Source organism: Zosterops lateralis (assembly GCF_965231275.1).
Source record: "Zosterops lateralis genome assembly, chromosome: 1".
Lineage (NCBI taxonomy): Eukaryota > Metazoa > Chordata > Aves > Passeriformes > Zosteropidae > Zosterops > Zosterops lateralis.
This window is the reverse complement of record NC_139762.1, coordinates 127291746-127302169: the sequence shown is the minus strand read 5'-3', so window position 1 is coordinate 127302169 and position 10424 is coordinate 127291746. Positions and strand designations below refer to the sequence as shown.

At 39.4% G+C, this 10424-nt stretch overlaps 1 long non-coding RNA gene across 1 annotated transcript; it reads right to left on the bottom strand.

Moving 5' to 3' along the window:
• Positions 1 to 1679: 1679 nt before the first annotated feature.
• On the bottom strand, positions 1680 to 2417 carry LOC310918020. Its single transcript, XR_014591547.1, has 2 exons — positions 2214 to 2417; positions 1680 to 2120 (listed from the first exon to the last, which is right to left on the bottom strand). It is a non-coding gene; the product is annotated as an uncharacterized lncRNA (long non-coding RNA).
• Positions 2418 to 10424: the final 8007 nt, after the last annotated feature.

Genomic DNA, 10424 nt, shown 5'->3' with positions numbered 1-10424 from the left:
AGTGATTCCTACTTATCTCTTTTTTCTGAATTTTCTTCCTTCCTTAGGTTATTATCTCTATTCTGCAGGAGTTGGCTTTCTCTCCCAGAACCACTTTTTTTTAAGCACAGGTGGGAACAAGAAATTGCTAAACTCATTTACAAGCAGGTTAGTCATTAATCCAATGGCAAATGTGGAGTGCCATGCAGTAAAGAAAATTTAGGTTTCAATGCATTAACACAAATATATAGCTACAGAGACCTGTGGTGCTGCTCATCACTTTAATGAGGGAGGCACTTAGGTGGCTTTTATGCCCTCTGACCTGGATATTCACCCTCTTCCTAGTCCCCCCTACATGTCCTGTCCTGGTCATTAGAGATGCTGAAGGATTTCACTAATTACTGAGAGTAATTTGCTCACCTACCAAGCTGCCTTGGACCACAGAGGTGCCATGGCCGTTGTCAGACTGATTTTTCTCAGTCCCAAGTGTCTCCCCAAGTTGGGGATCATCTGAAGGCCAGTTAATCTGATGGTAGGTCTGCTTTGTGTGGATGATACAAGGCTGAGCTGGGGGAGTGTTTGAAAAAGAGTATTTGGGACTCCTTCCCGTGGTGTGAGATTTCTTGGGCATGGTGACCTGGTGCTGGTAACAAGATGCCTTACTGAGCCAAGACTGCAGGAGCTGGTAAAACAAGGGTGTTTTCTGCTAAAGCTTAAAGGATCTCTCTCCTTATTTTCTCATAAATAAAACCCTGAGGGAAAAAAAATTAAAAATGAGAAACTTGTTTTCTTGTTTTCTAACACCACAGAAACGGGCACATTTGGAAGTTTTTGCTGTCCTTTTTTTTTTTTTTTTACACAATGCACAAATGTTTGCTTAGAAAAGAATTCAGGTCTAAAGAAAAATAGGAAAAAAACAAAACAAAACAAAAACAAACCAAAGACCAAATCAAACCCAAAAAGCTGATAGTGGAGACTGAAGTCAAGGTACATCTCGCAGACTAGCACTCTCTGACAGCTAACAGCATTTGCATGAGCAGTGATTTAAGTCATAGTTTTATAAATGCCACATACTTGAAGGCATTAGAAAGACTTCAACATCATTAAGCTACTAAAACAATTGCACTGAATTCCCTTTGATGGTTCCAGATACTTTTATTTGCCAATGTCAAATACTTACCAGTGATCACTCTATAGCTGCTTTGCCTCTGCTTTAAAGAAAGTGACTGTATAAAAAACATATATGCTAGTAAGAGGAGGAATGAGAAATTTTACCTGGTAAGGACAACACCTTCTAACAAAAATAGAAACCTATATTTAGGTTCTGTTACTTCATGCCTGGTTAATCTGGAGAGCATGTCCGGGAGAGCAACTGGTGTTAACCAGTCTGAGAGTGTGATGCCTGCAGCAATACAAACTTGTTAATCTTAAGTTGTAAATAGATCTTCACAAGCAATTCAAGTTAACTATATCTGATCCAACTAGTTTTATCTTAGACTAGTCACTTCATTTCATCTCCTCTCTTTTGGTGCTGGGAAATTTTGATATAATGTCTTGATCATTATGTAGCCTGCACTGAATTGTAGATGCAGGAAATTTGTGGACTTTCCAAACTTAAAGCTTGAGCTCAGTGGAGTTAAATGAAACATCAGACACCTAAATATGAAGACCATTCAGGCGCAGTTATATGTGTTTCAGTGTCCCTTGCAGTTGTAATCATAAATTAGCTATGGTCCTCATTAAAAAAAAAAAAAAAAAAAAAAAAAAAAAAAAAAAAAAAAAATCACTTAAGAAATTTAGGAAGCAATTCACTTTATTCCATCTTGAGCTACAAGTACACACCAAAAAAGGTCCTAAAACTGATGAGGATGATAATCTTTATCACCTTCAGGAAAAAGCCTTCAGGAAATCAGGAAATTATGGTGAGTATCTGCTGCCTCCAATGCTTTAACAGGATCTGTGTACATTTGAGATTTGGAAAGTTATACAGTGTGTTCACAGGTGCCTAGATAGAGACTTTGAAACCAGATATAAATCTCCAAACTGTGTTGCTTTTATCAGGCAATCTGATTAAACAATATGTATTATTCTCTTGCCAGACTTTCCTCCTCTTAGAAGAAAGATCCACTTGAAAAGCCAAGCTGCAAAAAAATGTAAAAAACCCCATTTTTACTTGTTTTCTAGCATTTTTTAACAACTGGTTCAAAGAACAGAAAATCATACTGGACATTCACCTAGCTCAGTGCAAAGATCCAGCTTTAACTCAGGCTGCTCCATGGGGGTCACCTCTGGTGGGATTTCCTGGGCAATGTCTTCAACATGCAAGTGCCATATACTTTCTGGTTGCCAACAATTTAGGAGCACTCTATTGCTGTTTGCTTGTGCTTTACTGTCTTTTAATGAAAAGGAGAGAGAGGAGATCATGAGTTGCAATTAGCAGTGCTCTCCCCATGAAGAAGTGACCATGCAGAAAGCTTCCGCTGACTTCGTTGCCTAAAGAATCCGGCCTGCCCACTATGCCTCCTGTGAAATCAAAGCCTCCTCCCACTTTCTTGAATTGTATCTGCTTTGTACATTAGTTTTAAGAACAAATGACCTTGAAGCTGTATGTGTAACAAAAGGGAAGAATATGAGTCCTGTGTAAGAAACTGGAGAAGCATTATGGCTTTTAAATCAACATGCAAAGCATCAACTAGCCAGACATACACATGTGCATTGTGAACTAAAAAAAAGTCCTGCCCTGGCACCCAAGGAAGATGCAGCTTGCTGTACTTAAAAATACATCTCCACCTTACTAGAAACATGAATTATAAAGATTAAAGATTAATCCCACTCTAGGAACTTGGCTCGTCAATGGAAAATGTATGGTGAAAGAGATTGTTCTAAGTCTTTGGAAACAGTACTGGAAAGGCTCACTGAAGTCAGCAAACTTTTCTCAAAGATAAAGGCTCTGTGTGTTTCAGAATCTCAAGAGCAGCCATGCAAAACACTCCCAATTCCTCCACTTATTTGTGCACTAGAGAATATCACAGGGAAGAGAAAAAGTGTCACTCCAAAAGGCATATAGGATATTCATGAAATAAAGGGAACAATACATTTTGGTAAATCAGAATGGCATAAGAAGGGCAAATCAGAATAAGCCTGCTCTAAAGTGTGTGAGGTACCCACAGTGCAAGATTTTGGTCAGTCAAGCATATGCTCCACTACGTAAATGCAGGACTTGTATGGAGCTCAGAACAAATATTTATTTTCTAGTGTGTCTGTCCTTTAGTCATCGAGATGACTTCAAGAGAAGCTGCTGGAGCTGTCTGCATCAGAACAGTCCATCTTATGTATGGCTGGATAGAGTCACCCCTCCATAGAGGTGGAGGGAGAAGAAAAATCCTTTCTTGGGTCCTCCTTCAGGTCTAACTCAGGCTCTGTCAGGCTGCAGTGATGCTGGTATTAAAGCTCACAAGTTCCACTATTTCTCAGTTGGTTTATTTATTTTTTGTGGCTTTCTGGGGTATTTTACTCTGTCTATTCTGGCCACAGATTCATATATTGTTTCAGGCTGTTTCACACTCATTTTGAGAGTACAGATTTTATCTGTCACTTTTGCCTTTTCCATGCTTTTCCATGGCACCGTGGCAAGTACTTCCTTACTTTCCTCCAGGCTGTGGGAAGAGTAGGGATGTGGTGAGAAGCAGAGGGACAGACATTTCAAAATAGTCATTCTGAAACTGAGTGACTGATACAGCCAGTGAGATGCTGCTGAAAAGTTGTGGGAAACCCCTGGCTATTATTCTCATCCCCATCAAGTCTAAGATAGATTCATTGCAGACAAATAGGCACCTGAGAGCCAGTCCAAGCACTTGAATACGTAGGATTCCCATGGTTCATGTGAAGTTAATGGTGGAACACAAAGAAAACCTGTGTAAAAATCCTGCTGGTGGGACTGTGGAAGACAAGAGGCTTTCTGGAAGTGTCTCTATGCTTCTCACACAAACTGACATGGGACTAGAAACCTCGAGCTGAGGTCAGTCTTGTGTTGCAATTGGTGAGACCAAGACAAAACCACCTAGGCAAGTAAGTTTGTGCCCTGAAAGTACAGAGACCAATTGAAGTATGAATGACACATTTTTCCTGTATGATTGAGAGCAAAATGTCATTGCTTTGCTCAGTTCAGAGTTATTTAAATACAGGATGAACTTCTCCTTATTTACGTTGCTTCCACTTGGTCAGACTGGCAGCCCTGCTGGTGGACACAGCTAGTCCTTAGCTGAGAAGAGAAAGCAAGCTCCTCAATATCTTTCCATGGAAGATGCTAAATAGTCACATTCACTGACAAGAAATAGTGCAGCAGGTTGGTCTGCACAGCCCTGACACTTGTGCTGGCTCCCACAGCAGCAGTGCTGCACGAGGCACAGTGGGAATGGCTCTGCAATCCAGGTCGATCTCAATCAAAAAGTAACAAAGAACTCAGTGAGTTTGGAAAGAGGACTGTGAGACTGAAGTTGTAAACTGATAACAGCTTGGACACACTGCGCTGTTGTGTTGTGAAAGCCTAAAGTTTAGATTCTGTTTGCTTTACTTGCTAACATTTTCCATTTTCTGGCTGTTGTAAATGTCATTTCTTTCCACAATCATGAGGTGAGGCCCTGATCTTTGCTCGGAAAAGGGTCCAGCTTTTATATCAGACCTTCTAATCATAATTTTACTGCAAACCTTGGACAATTTTGATAAGTGGTTATGTTATGAATTGTTGGAAGGAAGGCTTCTAATCTTGAACCTGAGTGCAGGCACGCAGAATGGATCAAATTTTGAAATAAAATAAAATGAATGCTTTTTAATGTATCATTTACAAGTTCCAAGAAGCTGCTGTGCTTATCAGATGCTGCAATCATTTCCAGGAGCTACTTGGAAGAAGTTGTCAATTCCCTTCAGAAGTAATATGCCTAAGAGAATTTAAAGAGATTCCTTACTAAACTTCTCTTTTCTAATTTTGAACTCATCTACAAAGTAAATTATTTAAATTTCTAAAGAACCTTTTTTTTAATAGATCAGGGGGATGGAAAACAGTGTTCTAAAGTCTCCTTGCACAGTGAAATATTCTATATTCCTGATAAAATCACACACATATTTTAATCTGTGGATAAGAAAGAAGATAAGATGGTGGAAATATGAAATGTAGAAAAAAGTTAAAAATAGAAGAATGCAAAAATCTATGAAAAAAGAGCTCATATAATTTGGGAGATTAAACAGCATGTAGAAGAGTTATTCTCCCTTTGGTATACAGGATTACCAGACACTGACCTTCACTGAGAGCTGTGCATAAGAATGGACTTTACAGCTGAATTATAGTTACAGTATTTATGTGGAAAAAGTAAACAGAGTTACATGCCTGCTTCTGTAGATGTCTAGCTGCAGTAATAATTGATCACACATATTTTTGCCCATACCAAGAACTCACAATGGTGTGCAGCAGCATGCAGTGCCTGAAATTTTCATTACAATGTCACTTACGTCATTTTTGCTGAGCTAGTTTTGAGTTCAACACTGTTGGAAGATGAACCTGTTCACCTTATAATATTGTTTGCTTTATTTATTGTTTTTTTCCATATTACCCTTTGAGACTCTCACGGTGTAATTTTATGGCTTTGAAGTTGTGTGGGTTGACCTATAACTGTAATAAAAGAATTTGGAATGAGATAACACAAGTTTTTCCATTACTTACAAAAGGTTGAAGCTACTTATTAAACAACTTCACATTCTGTAACTTTGCTAAAATGAATACTTTTTCAGGCAACTGTTATGTTGTGGTAGACCCTTGCAGCACACAGATTGTATGGGATAGGCCTGTGCTGTGAACCCAAACAAGAAAAGACTATGGTTTATGTTTTTAATTCAACCTTTATGAAGAACACTGGATTTCCTAGTTACAAATTAACAGCATGTGATCATCCTACATAACTACTCTGGGACACGGGTTGTGTTTCTCATGATTCATGCTCTTTTTAAAGAGCATTGAGTTCAGTTCAGATGATGCAAAGAAAACAGAGAGGAAGATTTGTCTCTCATTCTGTCCACAGGGGATTGACCCACCAAACCCTCCAACATGGATCCCACCACATCTAATGTACCCCTAAGCTCCATGCCTTGGGCCACACAATCAGTTTTCCCTCCAAGTAGAACAGTGCCCCGTGGATGTGCCTGGGCTGCAGGGCAGGTGTGCCCCAGGGTGCTCCCCACAGCCCTGCTCCCCCACTCACCAGGACAGCAGGACCTGTGGGCGGGCTATTTTTCCTTTCAGCTGTCAGCTCAAGTTTCTTTGCAAAAAAAAGAAGCCAGTGCTCAGGAAGTGAGGACTCTGGGAACAGGGACCACTGACACACACCCAGCTCTCCTCCCACTGCACAGCTAATGCTTCGCCAAAATAGGCATACTGCCCTCTAAACTGGACAGTCTGAATTCTCCAGGATGTAAAGTGAGTGTCCTAAATACTCAAAAGGAGCTTTGAAATCCTCCAAAGATGGAGGCAAACCTTCTAAATTAGTATCCTAAATTTCCATCTGTCTTCCAGTAAAATGTCTCACAAGGTGGATCTCTGAAAGCTTTAGTAACTACCACCACTATTAGTAGTACTAATGTCCCAGATAAGTCCTTGCTAGACAATTAAACTCTGCTGGATTTGTTTGGAATTGTATGCAAATATACACTATCCAAACAGTGGAACAGGAGGAAAATCCAAATAAAAAGAAAATAAAAATCCAGTGTGCCATATAGCAACAAAAGCCACTAAAAAAATCCCACTGAAACTCACTGAAAATCGAGGATGAACACTGATGTTAGTAAACACTGGATCAGGCTCTCCTAGATAGCACTGGGTCTAGTGATCTGCAGCCCATCCCCAGTCAGCCTGTGCCATGGAGAGAACTCAAGGCAACTGCCGAAGGTCTCCTTGTGGCAGGAGTAGCTTTGGCTGGAGCAGTAACTGCACAACACCTCACAGGCCACCAGGGTAAAGGTATTATGGGATTGTGGCAGGTGGGCAAGAGCAGCTACTTTTCCTGGCATGAGTTAGGTCATCTCCAAGCTGCTTTCTACTGGTATGAGTTAGGTCATCCCTAAGGCTCTTTTCAATCTCAGAGTTAGCCAGGTACTTAGCAGCAAAATCAAAGACAATAGAGTAAGGCATTATCTTGGGAAAGCTGAGGGTAAATGCAAGAATGGTGCATGATTTCACTTGTTTTCTGCTTGGCTGTTGTTGGTCTGTAGTACCAAACAGATCATCAAACAGACCCCAATCAGATCATCAAACAGATCCCAATCAGATCATCAAACAGATCCCATCCACATCAGGTGCAATTTCTGGTGACACTGATACACTGACAAACCCAGAATAACCTTTCATGCATGAACATGGTGTTGTATTCCTTCAAACAAAAAAGCTGTTTCCCCATGTCAGGAGCCACAGGCTATCATGCTCCCAGCTCTTGGGAATGGCTGGGTTGTAGTCAGGTCAGCGCCACCTGTGAGGTGTGGGCTGGGCATCCATTTAGTTTTTGAAGGAAGGGAACTGCAAAGTAAAGAATGAAATGTTCTGATGTCTCTGAGATCTTATAGGGTGGGAAGACATGGCAAAGCATGGTTGTATGTTTGCATAGACTATTGGCCTTCTAATGCTAACAAAACTACTGTTGAGCTTTGCCTTGTCATTATGCTTCTTCTTGGAAAGCTACAGATGAGACTTTAAAGATATAAAGTAGATTAGAAAAGGATGAATTAGGCCCTAGCTTCACCTGTCAGAAGGTTAAGGCTTGGATTATGCTGCAATCTGAATTCACAAGTGACTCATCAATTTGCAGTTTCTATTAAAATATATTTTAAGTCCTCAAAATTATTTTCAACAATTCTGTCTTGCACATGAAAAATATATTTCTGTCTCTAAATAATACCGTCTGTAAAAACCAGCAAAGGCTCATGTATTCCACTATTTACATAATATATTTCCTGTGCCAATAGTGGTTTACCATAATGACTGTATAATCCAAGGGCAGCTTAACATAGAGACTGCATTTCAATGCTGCATTTTCTTTTTCATTTTTAAATAATACAAATACTGATTGAAATCCAGATAAAGAAAAAGCAAGCAATAAACTATTCTGTAGTATTAGCCAAATATTCTGAAAAGACACATTCCCTCACCTACAGGCAGCCATACTTGGTGGTAGTTGCACACACCTCAAGCTGCATTCTAGAGCCCAACACTACCTCTGCAAATTCTGCCACAGCCCAAACCAGGTACCAACACTGTTCCCACTTCTCTGCCTGGTTTATGTGTCAGGAGCAAGCTTGGAGATCTTATTTCAGTACCTGAATCAAAGATTTAAAAGAAAAAATTTTCCAAGGTTTGGTTTCCAAGGATCACTTTATAAAACACTACCCCTTATCTATCATCTGGCTTGTACATTAATACTGACAATAGCAGGATATATTATGCTATGCTATGCTATGCTATGCTATGCTATGCTATGCTCTGTAGAGGTACAGCTATTGTCCCCTTCTTGGAATTAATATAATCTTCATACTTTATTGAAAGACTTCCAGTTATGATATTTTTCAGATACGTATTTTAATGTAAGAGAGTAGAAGAGCAAGAGAGACTTTCTCTGTATCATGAAAAGGTTATAATTAAAGCCTCTGAAATCACTTGCTTCAAAATGCTTCTTACTCTTATGGTTTCATATGGAAAAGCTGGCAACTTCAGTCAAAGACCAGGATTTTCTTCCACATCTCTCAGGAATGACTGTGCTGCTGGTAGTCACTAAGGATCTACTGAGAAAGAAGAAATTCATAAGGCAAATCCAGCCACAACTCAGGATCAAACAAGAATGTGGCCTTTCAAAAGAGAGGTGACAAAACAGTCCCTGCCTTTGATATAACTTCTGATGATGGACTGAGAATAGCTAAGTAAACAGCTTCTGTGGTCTTTGTGGAGCTTTTGTGTCGTTGATGTTGGACATGTTCATTTGAAAGTTCTTTCATTTGCATCTCTTTTGATCTCTGCTCAACAAGATCAAGTTTGTGATGCTCACATGGTGCTTAGATTTTTGTGTTTTCTGACTGAGAATTACTGGCCTTGTTATTTATTTGGGGGATATTCTAAGTTATACTTGGCCTGTTTGATTTCCACACATCTTGAGAAACCCTTGGGCTATTATCATTAGGTGCTTTCCTGAGAGTGAAGAGAGAAGTCTGGTAGTCAGAGTTAAGAAGTCTCTGAAAAGCCACATTAAAAAAAAAAAAAAAAAATTAAAAAAAGCATTTGAACAACAAAATGCTTTGCTTTCAGAGAAAATCATCGTCACTCAGATACTGGGTCAAAATCCTAGCTGGCTTCAGTGTAGCTTTTCTGATTTCTGCCAGATATGGATCTGGCTCATGTAGCTCTTATAAAAATGAACGACAAGGCTTGGGCTTCTCAGTAAAGTAATTCATTAATCAATGTGTGTATCTGCCTATCACCATACATATAATTTCTGAAAATGAGAAGAATTTTGTCCTTGCATAAAGCCCTTTAGAATCACTGGGAAAAAATTTGCATGACTTCATTGGGTTATGGATCAAATCCTGTATATATCTACATTTTTAAGTCTTTTCCAGTGCTTCCTCTTTCAATGGAAATTAATAGCTTCTTGAATTGAAATGACCAGTTTCCGATTTAGTTTTGCATAAGCAGAGTCCAGTGGGATTATATATGAATGCTGGCTTGGTTATTCATTAATCATAAAAATATGGTGTGCAGTTAGTTATGTAAGTGATTATTTTTGCAAGGAAATGTCTGCTACTTTTATGCCTGTGCAGAAGGATCATGTCAAGTGCAGTAGAGAACTTAGAAACCCATTCACCTTGATATACTGTTTTATAAAGAACATACAAAGATGCATAAATGCTCTGGAGCCAATACTGATTTTCTAGATGTTGGCATAGTGAGAGATCAACGTGTCCAAGCATCTGCATTCAATTGTACAATTATGGGGAAAAGCAGCAAAAGTTCATGTGAGACTTATTTTAAATCCTCCTGGCCACATATGACCGATGTAAAATATTTTATTCTGAGAACTTTTTAAAATGTAAACATTGCAGCTCCTGTTTGTTTAAAAGTCTGAACAGTCAGATGAACAAGGTTAAGCTGGCCCAAACAATGCCAAATTCTTCACTCTGTTCAGCTACAGTCTTTTGGGTCAGGGAAAAGGGACAAGAACAAGATGTGATGTGCCATTGGAAAATGGTAAGCAGCAAGGAGCAAATCAACATCAGATGCAAGTCAGAGGTCTGTTGAAACAGGTTCAGTACTTGGTTTCTTTTCCTGCAGGCTTGCTGGAAGCTGAAATTCTGCACTGGACAGGGTAATTCAATACCCTTGGCGTATTAGAAGTTGCCTCACTGGCACAGACATCTTC